Here is a 14,360-nt window from a genome sequence, read left to right on the forward strand (position 1 = left end):
AAATAATCTGCATCTGTGCATGAGAAAAAATCTAGCAAATGAAACAAAATCTTCATATAGTAGTTCAGGTAAATTTATTTTCATATCCTTATGTATATTCTATATTTTCTGCAGTGAGTTTAGGATGCATTATTCATTGAAACAAGCTTATTTACAGATAGGAGGGAAACTGATATCTGAATAGTCACAGCTTAGGCCAGGCACGGTGGCTCACTCCTGTAATCCCAGCACTTTGGGAGGCCGAGATGGGCAGATCACCTGAGGTCGGGAGTTCGAGACCAGCCTGACCAACATGGTGAAACCCTGTCTCTACTAAAAATACAAAATTAGTCAGGCGTGGTGGTATATGCCTGTAATCCAAGCTACTCAGGAGGCTGAGGCAGGAGAATTGCTTGAACCCAGGAGGCGGAGGTTGCAGTGAGCCGAGATTGCGCCATTGCACTCCAGTCTGGGCAATAAGAGTGAAACTCCATGTCAAAAAAAAAAAAAGATAGTCACAACTTTTCTTAAAATGGCAAATAGTTAATCCTGGCATCCACAAAATGAGATGGAAAAATAAAGTTATCATGTGGAGAGGTAGAATGTAATATAACCTCTAAATTGACCTATTTTTCACAGAAGTAGTTGTTATTAGTTTTATTGAATGACACAGTTATTCTGATCATTGTTGAGTTACTTAAATTTGCTGATTAATAAACAGAAATTTAGTGGCAAAAGAGTTTTGGCTTTCCAAAATACGTTTGTTGAAAGTGTGGGGTTGGGCAGAGGTGAGAGAGAGAGAGAGAGAATGCATACGTTTATGTGTTTTTTAAAATCATGTATTTTACCATGTTCCAGGAAACTTTTAAGGCAAATTGATTTGTGATGGGCTATCAACAGTCACATGTAAGTGAAACATAAAGCGACCTAGTGGAATAAAATGGCATCCTTCCACACCTCTCAGGACACCGCCTCCTGTATCTTTAAAGTTCACTGGCTCCGCGTACTACAACTGATTCATAATTTCATGTTCACTGTAGACCTGTAGTGAGCTTGCGGGCTTTCTTCATTGCTTGACGAAGGTGGCTTTTGTTCCTGAGAATGTCACTATTCAAACTGCTGAATGAGCACTTGAAATTAGGAATAAATTATGAATTCTTTAGGGAACATTGTTCCCAGCAGCCCATTTATGGTGGCCTGAATGCATTTTTGTTTCTGTTTGTCACACAGGCCTTGCAGACAGTGGAGCCGTGTGGTTTTCTGACTATAGACCTCTCTTCCCCTGGGCTTCTGAACCACCATGGAAAGTGTCACCTGGAATGGAGTCTAGTCCTCAGTTATTACTTAGTTAAGCTTAAAACATCTGATTTGACTAGCCACCATCAGTTCCCGTAATTTGTAATGGAGTTCTTTTTCTGTTTCTATGTTCATTTCCTGATACTTATAAAGAGCACTAAATCAATTGATAAACCACCCATAATAATTAACCAAACATAGTGAAATCATTTGTTACTCAAAACATGTTACTCAAACCTGCATTATTACACAGAAGAAAAACCCACTACCCTTTGACAGTTATTGCCACATGATTACAAAAGAGCAAGTGGGTGAAAGTTGTAATTTTTTTTTCAGACACTATATTTGCCAGAGAACATAGATTGCACCATTCCTGTTGCTCACACTTGTAACTCCATAATATGGGCTGTTTTCATAGGCAAATGAATTTGCAAAACCAGACCTACCCTTCCGGCCTACGCTGCCTTAGCTACACATATCAACAAAGTCAGCAAATCAACAATTCTCAAAGGAGCCTTCCAGCAAGTTCTGCTAGCATCATTGGATTCCTTTGGGAAGAATTATGCAACTGTTGTTTATCCGTCTACCCCGTTAACCCAATCAATGAATATGTATTGAGAACCAACTGTGAGTAAGGTGCTGTGTTGGGTGGGGAAGAAGACACGGTGATGTGTAAAATACAGTCCTACTGCTTCAGCGTTTAACTGTGCTACAGAAGGTAAATTATGTATGCAAGTATATAAAACATATAGGAGAAGGTAAATTACATCTAAGCAAATCTAAATGAAACCAGAAGCCCCACCTTTCCTTATCCTCCATGCAGAACTCAAAGCAGGAAAGACAGGCTCCACCTCCCAGGTAGATCTGAAGCTTGCCTAACTCTTGACATTCCTCCAGGTGCTCCCTGCTGGAGCAGCTGGCACTGGGCTAACCTTGGCTAACCTTCTTGAGAGCCTTCCTGTATCTACTCTTGTCCACTTGCAGTAAGTTCTCCCTACTGCAATAAGCAAGATATTTTAAAAGCCCAGACCTGATCACTGAAACACCTGCATAAAATTCTTCAATCGCTTTCCATTTATTTTTATTTTTATATTATTATTATTATTACTTTTTTTTGAGACAGAGTTTCACTCTGTCACCCAGGCTGGAGTGCAGTGGCATGATCTTAGCTCACTGCACTCTGCTTCCCAGGTTCAAGCAATTCTCCTGCCTCAACCTCCTGAATAGCTGGGATTACAGGCTCGCGCCGCCACACCCAGCTAATTTTTGTATTTTTGGTAGAAACAGGGTTTCACCATGTTGGCCAGGCTTGTCTCGAACTCCTGACCTCAGGTGATCTGCCCACCTCAGCCTCCCAAACTGCTGGGATTACAGGTATGAGCCACCATAATTCACCTCTATTTTTTTGTAGAATAAAGAACAACATTCCCACCCTGGTCTGCAGTGTCGTAGGTAATCTGGCCCCTGCCTGCCTCTCTAGAATATGCTGGACCACTCTTTTCCTACTTCACTCTGCTGAAGCTACAGTCTTGGGATCTCAAAGTGCTGTATTCTCCCGTTTTAGGGTCTTTGAAATACTGTTCCCTCCACTTGGACTTTACTGTTCCCTCCTTCTATGACTTTATTGAACTCCAAACCTTCCCTATGATCTAAACCTGAAGTCTACTACTCTGGAAAACCTCCTCTAAGTTCCTTGACTGAATCGTATTATATGTTCTTAGAGCCCCCTCCATTTTTCGGCTGATCGCCTTTATTTTAGTTAGACCAAATGTGCATAACAGGATACTTGAAATACCAGTGGCTTAAAACAACAAGGCTCTACTTTCTTATTTAAAAAGAGCAGGTCTGAGTAGAGCCACATGGGCTCAGAAGGTGCCAGGAACCCAGGGTCCTTCTAGGATCTCACTTGAATCAGACTCAAATTTGGCTTCCACTGCACTGTCCACGATGACTAATTCAGCTCCATCCAGCAGCGAAAGCTACATTCCAAATGGCAGGATAAGGAAATTCAAAAACAAAACAAAACAAAAAAACTTTAAAGGCATTTCTCCTCACTTCAAGACTACACCTCGTAAATGGTACATGACATTTCAACTCACAAGCTGTTGGTTAACACTTAATCACATGCCACATCTAGCTGCAAAAAAGGTCGAAAAATGTCGTCTATGATAGGTGGTCATTGTCCAGCTTAAAATAGTGGAATGAAGAGAGTGGAGTTACTCCTGGGAGCACCATCTCTGCCACAGTGCTTGTTCTACGTGGTGACTGCTTGTAGGCAAGGCCCATGTCAATTTGCTCACCACCATATTCTGGGAACCTACATGCCTACACCCAGCACATTATAGATAATCTATAAAAACCTGCTGAATAAGCAAGGGGATGAATGAATGAATCAATGTTCCATGGGCATCCCTAGAGAGAACATTCCAAATGGAGGCTGGTGAAGGAAGTCATCAGAAATGTGTCATTTTAAAGGTATAATTTGAACTGGGTGAAAAGAATTGGCTTATTTCCCATGTGGAAGTGGGATGTGAATATTCCTGCTAGAAAAATGTTGTGAGCACTGGCCCGGAAAGAGTGAAGCTCCAGAGAAGACTGGAGAGCAGTAAGAGAGCCACGGCGGGCCGGGCGCTGTGTCTCATGCCTGTAATCCTAACACTTTGCGAGATGGGAGCAGGCAGATCGCTTGAGGTCAGGAGTTTGAGACCAGTCTGGCCAACATGGCGAAACCCTGTCTCTACTAAAAGTAAAAACCTAGCTGGGTGTGGTTGTGCACACCTGTAATCCCAGCAACTTGGAGGATGAAGCAGAAGAGTCTTTTGTACCCAGGAGGCAGAGGCTGCAGTAAGCTGGGATCACATCACTGCACTCCAGCCTGTGTGACAGAGTGAGACCCTGTCTTAAAAAGAGAAAGAAAGAAAGAAGGAAGGAAGGAAAGAAGGAAGGAAGGAAGGAAGGAAGGAAGGAAGGAAGGAAGGAAAGAAGGAAGGAAGGAAGGAAGGAAGGAAGGAAGGAAGGAAGGAAGGAAGGAAGGAAGGAAGGAAGGAAGGAAGGAAGAAGGAAGGGCAAAGTGGAGAAATATGAGAAAATGTCAGAATTATAGATGGGGCCGAAACTGCAGAGCATAATTAAGTGAGCACATTAACATCTGGATAAAGCACCGCTAAGCTCAGTGACCATCAGTGGCTCTCATGATGACAGCACAGCATGCAGGGCCACTTGTCCCATCAGTCCTGGAATATAGACAACTTAGGATGTGCAGATCACAACCAGATCAAAATAGTCCCTGTAGAGTCCACCACACTACCACACAGCACCTCCTACCTGTTGCATCTGTTCATCTTGCCTCATCCCAGGTTAAGACAATAGAAAGAAGTGGAGAGGAACCCATCTGACTGCCACCAGCTCTACCAGCCTAACAGCTGTGGGGTTTTCCTAGGTCTCAGCTTTGCCTGAGGTTTCAGAGGATGGTGTGTCCTTTTTCCTATCAAAGATCAACCAAGCCTTTCTGCTCTGCTCCTATCACGTCTCTCCTCATAGAGTTATTACCTGTGTCTTCCCCACCACCCTCTTCCTCTACTGGGCCATTTCTATCTGCATACGAGCATGCTCTGGGATAGGCTTTATTTTCTTTAAAAAATGCTGTTTTTGATTTCCTATTTCTTTTTTTTTTTTTTTTTTTTTTTGGAGATGGAGTCTTGCTCTGTCACCCAAGCTGGAGCAGTGGTGCGATCCCAGCTCACTGCAACCTCCGCCTCTTGGGTTCAAGCAATTCTCCTGCCTCAGCCTCCTGAGTTGCAGGGACTACAAGTGCACCTGGCTAATTTTTGTATTTTTAGTAGAGACGGGGTTTTACCATGTTGCCCAGGCTGGTCTCGAACGCCTGAGCTTAGGCAATCCGCCCACCTTGGCCTCCCAAAGTGCTGGGATTACAGGCATGAGCCACCATGCCCAGCCTTGATTTCCTATTTCTATGCAATAAATGCCTTGTTTCTTTGATCCTCTGGATGACAGATGTTCTTGAAAGCATCTGAAGCCACAGCCTGTGCGTCCTGCCCTCTTACTCTGTCCCTCACTCTCTCTCACCAGGCTCTTCCCGCTTCATTCTCCAGAAACCGAAGCTGTTCTCTTCCAACTCACTTGGAAAGTGGCTACCAGACCCGGATCTCATCTCCCTCTCGCCTCTCCAGTCCTCCCAGCGGCACTTAGCATCCATGGATACACATCACCTCCCCAGGACACGTTTTCTCTCAGCTTCCATGGACCCCACGCTCATGCTTTTTCTACATCACAATCTTCTTTACTGAACCCTGAATGGTGGGTCTGGATGGGATTCGTCTGCTGTATGTTCTAGATTGTCCATTTTTATCCAGTGGCTTTAAACACAGTCTGTTTACCAATAGCCCTCTTGTTCATATCTATAGCTGTGAGCTCTACCCTGAATTCCTGGCCTGTACACCAAACATGCAGCTCTTCATTTGTCATATCCCCTTGGAAATCTAATGGGCTTCTAAACTTAACCAGACAACACGAAACTTTTCATTTTTTCCCCAACATTATCTGCCTGTTAGACGACCCTACAGTCTACCCCGGTGTTCCAGCCCATTCTTCAGATGGATCCTCTATTCATTGTCTTTACTGACCTTCTCCACCCAGTTGATTGGCAGGTCATAATGACTACATCCATAAGACATCCCAGAGACGCTCCCTTCTCCCGCTCTGCTATATCAACCCAGCCACGGCCGCTATCATTTTACTCTTGGCGTGTGTAAGAGACATCTACTGGGCTCTCTGCTTCTTTATTTGCCTTTCTTGCTATTTTCTGCACGTCATAGCGAGGATATTTTTTTAATGTACATCACTGCATGTCAGTATCCCGTGCCACATACCCCACTTACAGGCCCTTCTGAACCCTTGGCTGAGTCCACTACTCGTGATGACCTGGCCGCATCCATGTCTCTGACCTTTGCACATTGACTTGTCCTCTTTCCCCACAACCATCCTCACTTCCCTTCTTTCCGTGCCTCGAACGTGCCATATTTCCTTCTGCTTAGGACACTTGTTTTCATTGTTTCCTCTACCCGAGATGTCTTTTCCACACATCCTGCGTGACCGGGACTGACTTATCGTTTATTTCTTTTCACAAATGTCCCCTCCTTTGAGAGGACGTTCTTGGTCTTTCATTCTAAGTTACTTTGTAAAAACTCAGGTTTTGTCCCACCACTTTTTTTTTTCAACAAGACTCAACATTATCTGGTTTTTTGTTTATTTAATTTCCCCTTTTGTGAGTCTGCCTCCCTCCCCAGGGTAAGCACCAAGGTGGCAGGAATTTATCTGATGTGCTTGCTGAGCAGCCTCACATACAGCACCGTGCTTGGTACCAAGCTTGTACAAACGTGTGCAGTATGTGCTGGAGAAGTGAAGACAACAACGAGGACAGTGATGATTGCTGGCAAGTGCAGAATTAGCTACAGATTCTGAGTAAATACCAATGACCAGAAAAGTTTAGAGGACTTTTAAATGTCTCTCCCTCTCTGCCTGTCATTTAGATTCATCCTGTTAGGACTCACTTACTGGTTGGTGTTATGCTCAGGGTCTGCCCCTGCAATGGGCTCAATGTTTATGTCCCCCTGCCCCAAACCCCATCCCTGAAGTGATGTTATATGGAGGTGGAGCCTGTGGGAGGTGATTAGGTCATGAAGGAGGAGGGCTCCTGAAATCTCATTCCAATTTTAGAACACGTGCTCCGGAAGCAAACACATCATGAAATCTCATGTTGAAATGCTGTCCTCCAGGTAATGTTGCATGCAGGTGGCACCTGTGGAAAGTGATAAGGCCATGAGGGAGGAGGTCTCATGAAAGGGGTTCGTGGGCTTATGAAAGAGGCCCAAGAAGCTCACTTGCCTCTTCCACCGTGTAACGACACAGTGAGAAGACGGCCCTCTATGAATCGGGAAGCGGGCTCTCACTAGACACTGTGTCTGTCGGTGATTTTCTCCCGGACATCCCAAACTCCAGAACTGTGAGGAATCAACTTCTGTTGTTAGAAACGACCCAGCTTATGGGATTTTGTTATAGCACCCAAATGGACTTAGGCCTTGTTTTATGATTTGAAACGTGATAGGGGCAGGTTGATCTACATTAATTGACCTACCTAATTAGTCTTAAAGTTTCTCAGAAAGTCAGTATAAAATCTTAGAGAAGTGATTACTTTATGGGTAAATAGGCAAATAAAATTTTCATTTCAATGCAGTTACTTTTCAGGGTGAAATCGGCTACTGTTGACAACAGGACAACAGATAGAAAACCAGGATTGTTCTGGGCACCATGGAAATTTTTGGAAAGGAAATTAGAAACAAGATGAACAGAGAAAAGAAAGACACAAGGATATGGTGAAACATTTTGAAACGCTGTTACAATGAAATTACTAGTGGAGGAACATACTAATATGTAGTAAACAAACTTAAGTTCACTGAAAAAGATGGAGTAAAAACATTGGCGTAGGAAATGGCCAGCCTCTGGAACAGTAAACATCCCCGTAAATAGGCCACTGCTGTGACCACAGGGCAGGAGGGCAAACAAACCATCGCATGTGTCTGCATTGTAGAAAGAACATCGGGTTCAAAATGATTCATTCATACAGCTCTGTCTCTGCGTGAAAGATTCACACATACACAGACAAGAAGATAGGAGATGGCCGGGCACGGTGGCTCACGCCTGTAATCCCAGCACTCTGGGAGGCCGAGGCGGGTGGATCATGAGGTTGGGAGATTGAGACCATCCTGGCTAACACGGTGAAATCCCATCTCTACTAAAAAAAATACAAAAAATTAGCTGGGCATGGTGGTGGGCGCCTGCAGTCCCAGCTACTTGGGAGGCTGAGGCAGGGGAATGGCGTGAACCCAGGAGGCTGAGCTTGCAGTGAGCCAAGGTCACGCCACTGCACTCCAGCCTGGGAGACAGAGCGAGATTCCGTCTCAAGAAAACAAAAAAACAAAACAAAACAAAAAAAGAAGATAGGAGACGTCTCAGCCGCACCATGGACAGGCCTCTCCAGGCACGATCTTCAGTTTATCCTGAGAATATATTAACCGGCAACTTGTTTTCTGATTATTCACTAAGGTCAACGCAGTTATAAAACAACAGACATTTTACAAATATAGGGATCATAGAGTGACAGGAGGGGAAGTCACCTAAACAAAGCATTGATGATCAAGGACAGAAAATTGCAAAGCAGATGTAGAGGGGTCAAGGAATATTATATCTTGAATACAGTAAAGGGGGGCGGATGAGTTATAATTCCATCTTGCTGCCCTCAGCTCTACTGATTCTTCGGCTCCTTAAATATGAAATAGAAGAAAGGCAAAGGGAAACACTTAACATATATTTTTAAAAATCCGAATGGTCTAAGCTAAAAGCATATGGGCCCTTTCCACTTGATATGCAGGTGAGCACATAGGTCCTTTCACAGCAATAGCAAAGGGGAAATTACATTTGTATTGCTTTCTTGGAGTCTTGGTGAATACTGGTTACCTGAACTCCTCAAAAACAAGTGTGGAGAAAGGGAAGTCTGCAACAGGGTACCTGGTGTAGTTGTCCTGGCAGAAGTATTGCAGGGAGGAGTCCTGCAAGTTGCAATCAGCTGAGTCAGGGAAGGGCAGGACAGAGGTCCTGGCCAAGTTTCCTTGAAGAAAATGGCATTTTTCTCCCACAAGTAACATGACATTCAATTTCACCCAATATCCACACCTGACCTTTGAAGGTCAGAGAATTGACACTGTGTTTTAGTTTGTCAGCAAAGAACACAGGGAATGTGGGAGAGTACTATTATGCCTGTTTGTCTGTTGTTGTTGTTGTTGCTGTTTGTTTGTTTTTGTTTTGTTTTGTTTTTGAGACTGAGTCTCACTCTGTTGCCCAGGCTAGAGTGCAATGGTGCGATCTCAGCTCACTGTAACCTCTGCCTCCTGGGTTCAAGCTATTCTCCTGCCTCAGCCACCTGAGTAGCTGGGACTACAGGCACGCACCACCATACCGGCTAATTTTTTTGCGTTTTTAGTAGACGCAGGGTTTCACCATGTTGGCCAAGCTGGTCTGACCTCAGGTGATCCGCCCACCTCGGCCTCCCAAAGTGCTGCTGGGATTACAGTGTGAACCGCCGTGCCCAGCCAATTATTAGGCCTGTTTTATGATGTACAATTTGATTTATGAAATCTTAAGGAAAAACAGCAAATGTAAGATATTTAATGCAAAGCAGAGACAGTTTTCCTTTGGTAGAATTGTCTTAACAATCATCATATTGTCTTCCACAATGGTTGACCTAATTTATATTCCCACCAACAGCGTCAACACGTTCCTATTTCTCCACATCCTCTCCAGCATCTGTTGTTTCCTGACTTTTTCATGATCGCCATTCTAACTGGCGTGAGATGGTATCTCACTGTGGTTTTGATGTGCATTTCTCTAATGACCAGTGATGATGAGCTTTTTTTCATATGTTTGTTGGCCGCATAAATGTCTTCTTTTGAGAAGTGTCTGTTCACATCCTTTGTCCACTTTTTGATGGGGTTGTGTTTTTTTGGCAAATTTGTTTAAGTTCCTTGTAGATTCTGGATATTAGCCCTTTGTCAGATGGATAGATTGCAAAAATTTTCTCCCATTCTGCAGGTTGCCTGTTCACTCTGATGATAGTTCCTTTTGCTGTGCAGAAGCTCTTTAATTAGATCCCATTTGTCAATTTTGGCTTTTATCGCCATTACTTTTTGTGTTTTAGTAGTATAATCTTTGCCCATTCCTGTGTCCTGAAAGGTACTGCCTAGGTTTTCTTCTAGGGTTTTTATGGTTTTAGGTCTTATGTTTAAGTCTTTAACACCATGGAATACTATGCAGCCATAAAAACAGATAAGTTTATGTCCTTTGCAGGAACATGTATGAAGCTGGAAACCATCATTCTCAGTAAACTAACACAGGAACAGAAAACCAAACACTGTATGTTCTCACTCATAAGTGAGAGTTGAACAATGAGAACACATGGAAACAGGGAGGGGAACATCACACACCCGGGCCTGTTGAGGGGAAGAATAGCATTAAGAGAAATACCTAATGTAGATGACAGGTTGATAGGCGCAGCAAACCACCATGGCACGTGTATACCTATGTAACAAACCTGCACATTCTGCACGTGTATCCCAGAACTTAAACTATAATAATAATTTTAAAAATAAGTCAACAACAACAACAACTAAAAACCATCCATCATATTGTGTCTGGAGTTGGTTCCTTCCGGTGGGTTCTTGGTCTCGCTGACTTCAAGAATGAAGCCACAGACCCTTGCATTGAGTGTTACAGTTCTTAAAGATGGTGTGTCCAGAGTTTGTTCCTTCAAATGTTCAGATGTGTCCAGAATTTCTTCCTTCTGGTGGATCTGTGGTCTTGCTGACTTCAGGAGTGAAGCCGCAGACCTTTGCAGTGAGTGTTACAGCTCTTAAGGGTGGTGAGGCCCCAAAGAGTGAGCAGCAGCAAGATTTATTGTGAAGAGCGAAAGAACAAAGCTTCCACAGTGTGGAAGGGGACCCCAGTGGGTTGCTGCTGCTGGCTCCGGTGGCCAACTTTTATTCCCTTATTTGGCCCTGCCCACTTCCTGTTGTTTGCTCCATTTTACAGAGCACTGATTGGTGCGTTTTTACAGTGTGTTGATTGGTGCATTTACAAACTTTTAGCTAGCCACAGAGTGCTGATTGGCACGTTTACAAACCTTTAGCTAGACACAGAATGCTGATTGGTGTGTTTACAATCCTTTAGCTAGACAGAAAAGTTCTCCAAGCCCCCACTCGACCCAGGAAGTCCAGCTGGCTTCACCTCTCAATATTATATCCCCTAGCCAATCAAAAATGTTTAGGGTACCAGATATGGTAGCTCACTCCTGTAATCCCAGCATTTTGGGAGACTGAGGCTGGCAAATTGCTTGATCTCAGGAGTCTTAGACCAGTCTGGGCAACATGACCAAATCCTGTCTCAAAAAAAAAGAAAGTAGCAGGGTGTGATGGGTGTGCCTGTAGTCTGGCTACTTGGGGGTAGAGGACTAAGGTGAGGGTTTCTTTTGGGGCCCAGAAGTCGAGGCTGAAGTGAACTATGTTATGCCACTGCACTCCAGCCTGGGCAACAAAGTGAGACCCAGTCTCAAAAAAAAAAAAAAAATGGTTTAGGGTACTATTATTTCCTAAATTTAATTGTACACTGAATTCCTTGGAAAATTCATCTGAATTGACTAAAACATGGTAATATTATGTCAATTTACGTTTTTAAATGTATTTTTATTGTTTTCATCCTTATTGGATTATTTCCTAGCTGCTTTCAAATTAGCAATCATAATTCTCAAAAACAAATGTAAGTCATCGAAAGGTAGGCATGTGAGCATTAAACCTGTTATTTTTAGGATAAGATCCATTTTCCATGAAGTTTGTTTTATTGCTTCCTAGTTCTCTGTGCAGAAATGTGCTCCGGGAGGCCTGCCCTGCTCCGCCCAGCTGTAAATCTGCTGTGCGTTTCCCTCACCAGCTACCACTTCCTCCTGGGCCTCCCAGCAATCACCAGCCAGGAGGCAGAATTTGGCCTCCCTTAATCCCGAATGGGCACGCAGGGTTATATGCTAGACACAAAGGAAGCCACAGCTAGCAGAAGGCGAGCCGACAAGAACAGGGAAATGGTTCTGCCGTCATATCCCCTGGAATCTCTGTGCCTTGGTGTCTCCGTTGGTAAAGACAGACTGTCCTAGATCTCCAAGGTTTCTTGAAAAACTAAAATCCATTATTGTTGAGTGCCTTCTAGAAGTTGCCTAGGAAACACTTTTTCTTAGAAAATATTCATAAACAGACCTGGAATGAATCCTTCTCGCTGTCCATACACTGAGACAGGATCAACTCTAAGACCGTGGCAGGGAGAAGCCTCACGTGGAGTCACACCGTCAGGATCCAGGATTGGTAGGAAATAGGCTCGGTGCCCTGCTCTGGCACCAGCCAGGCTGGCCCTTATCTGAATCCATTCCAAATGCTTGACGTTACCTTAAGCCACAGAACTCAGAATTAGATATAATAGGCAAGGCAAACGCTCACTATTAATGATACAAGATAAACCCTGATAAGGATAATAAAATTAGAAGTTATCTGTGATTAACTTTAAACAAAACTTAGCTGCCTTAAAATCACTTTCTTTTCCCATATCGATACCATTTTCTCCCACAGTAATTTCAAATCATGACCTTTGATTTGGAATTTGAGCTCTTTACTTTCTCCCTCTAAATGAACTATCCTTAGAACCATTAATTATCTTTGAAAGTATAATTTCAGTAGCAGCAAAAGAATTCACTGTAATTTAAAAATTCAAGTATTGGTTATTTCTATATTTTATGAATACAACTAACGCTGTCATAAGCACCCTTGTGATAACCCCTTGCTTCAAGACTGTTATGTTATCACAATTTATTTTTATTTTTATTTTTTTGTAATTCATGCATTCAGATCTTAATCAGATTGCAAGTTCTTCAGCCTTGGAGCCATACCATCACAGTGAATAGCCAAGTGTAAAGGGGATCCCAGAGAAACTCCGACCGGCCTGCGCGCTGGGAGAATGGGGTGGAGTCATCGAAGTTCACGCGCTTTGCAGAGGGGAGAAGCGTCACCTCTCCTGATCCTGGGTAGTACCTGGGGTTCTGTCGCTGAGGTGGGAAAACCGGCCAGCAGGACTGTTGCTTTGCTGAGAGTCCCTGTTTCCCTTTTTTTCCTTTTGACCCAGTAAATTCCATTTTTTCTCACCCTTCAAAATGTCTGTGACCCTAATCTCTCATGGCCGTGTGACAAGGGCCCTAAAGAGAAAGTCCTACAACAATAGCTTTCATAGGTTCATATCAGCGTTAAGCTGTAGTTTATAATGGACGCCTCTCAGGAAGGTGTCCCTCAATAACGTGAACGTTTTTAAAATGAAAAAATTGATTGTAGAGAGTCCACCTATGAAATGAGCACGTATTAGAGCAGAGCTAGAAAATCAATGTGAAGAAACAGAGCAGCTGGCATGTCCGCAAAACTCAACTTGAACATAGTGGGAGATGTTAGCATAACCGAAGAAAACTGCTGTCAGCAGTTTGGGAGGGAAGGACTGGGTCTGAACACACAGACAAATTACAGCAAGAACCACCAAGGTGGATGTTGCTTACCCAGTGCTCATGGAGTCAGAGCTCTCTTCACAGGCTCCAAAATATTCTTCCCCTGAGCCAAGCCATCTCCATTGTCAGATGCAGAAGCCCCAGTCAGGGGCCAGGAGATGTTGGATTCTTCTAACTCCTGCAGGTCTTCGAGACCTCTTCCAACTGTGATTGGGTTTCCTGTTTAAGTGTCCAGGGGAGAGAAAGCTCGGTTATTGTGACTTTCAGTCTGCTGGACTTTGTAAAGTGATTTCTCATTGAATTTAAGAAATAACACACAGTTATTCAATTAGCAAAGCTTTAGCGTGCAGCAGCTGTTCACCAGATCTTATGCCACGCCCTGGGGATAAAAGGATGAACAAGATAGCCCTACCCTCAGGGGGCTTCCAGTCCAAAGAAACCCAGGAGGCTCAACTCAATGTGATGATTTCTGTGACATGGTTAAGTCCAGGGGGCCATAAAAAGAGGTGCCTCTAACCGGGCCTGTGGGCAGGTGAGCACTGGAGAAAGTTTCTATGAAGAGATACATATCTGGATGAAAATACACAGAAGAGTATAAATTAGTAAGGTAAATGAATGAGGATTAGAGATCAGGGATCAGGGCTACACAATGAGGAAAACATGGCTTCCAGGTAAAAAACAGGTGTGAGCCATTTTGTCTTCAAGAAGCTACAAACTGTTGTATGTGGATGGGGCACAGGTATGAAGTTATAGACCAGTAAGAGATGGGGCTAGACACACACACATGGAGACTCCTTCCCAGTCATGTGCAGGAGATCACTCTAAGGTTTGTGAGCAAGGAAGTGACTTATCATTTACTTCTGCAAAGGTGTGGTGCCTTTATCATTATGGTGAGCCTACTCTGCCCAGTACTATTATAAATACTTCCCAT

General features: G+C 43.6%; 1 long non-coding RNA gene across 1 annotated transcript; it reads left to right on the top strand.

Annotated features, from left to right (window-relative positions):
• The first annotated feature begins 12,138 nt into the window (after window positions 1–12,138).
• Window positions 12,139–13,091, top strand: LOC119627535 (uncharacterized). The gene is made up of 2 exons (XR_005243710.1): window positions 12,139–12,251; window positions 12,789–13,091. It is a non-coding gene; the product is annotated as an uncharacterized lncRNA (long non-coding RNA).
• The last annotated feature ends 1,269 nt before the right edge of the window (window positions 13,092–14,360 follow it).

Source organism: Chlorocebus sabaeus, chromosome 3, assembly GCF_047675955.1.
Source record: "Chlorocebus sabaeus isolate Y175 chromosome 3, mChlSab1.0.hap1, whole genome shotgun sequence".
In the NCBI taxonomy this organism is placed as follows: Eukaryota; Metazoa; Chordata; class Mammalia; order Primates; family Cercopithecidae; genus Chlorocebus; species Chlorocebus sabaeus.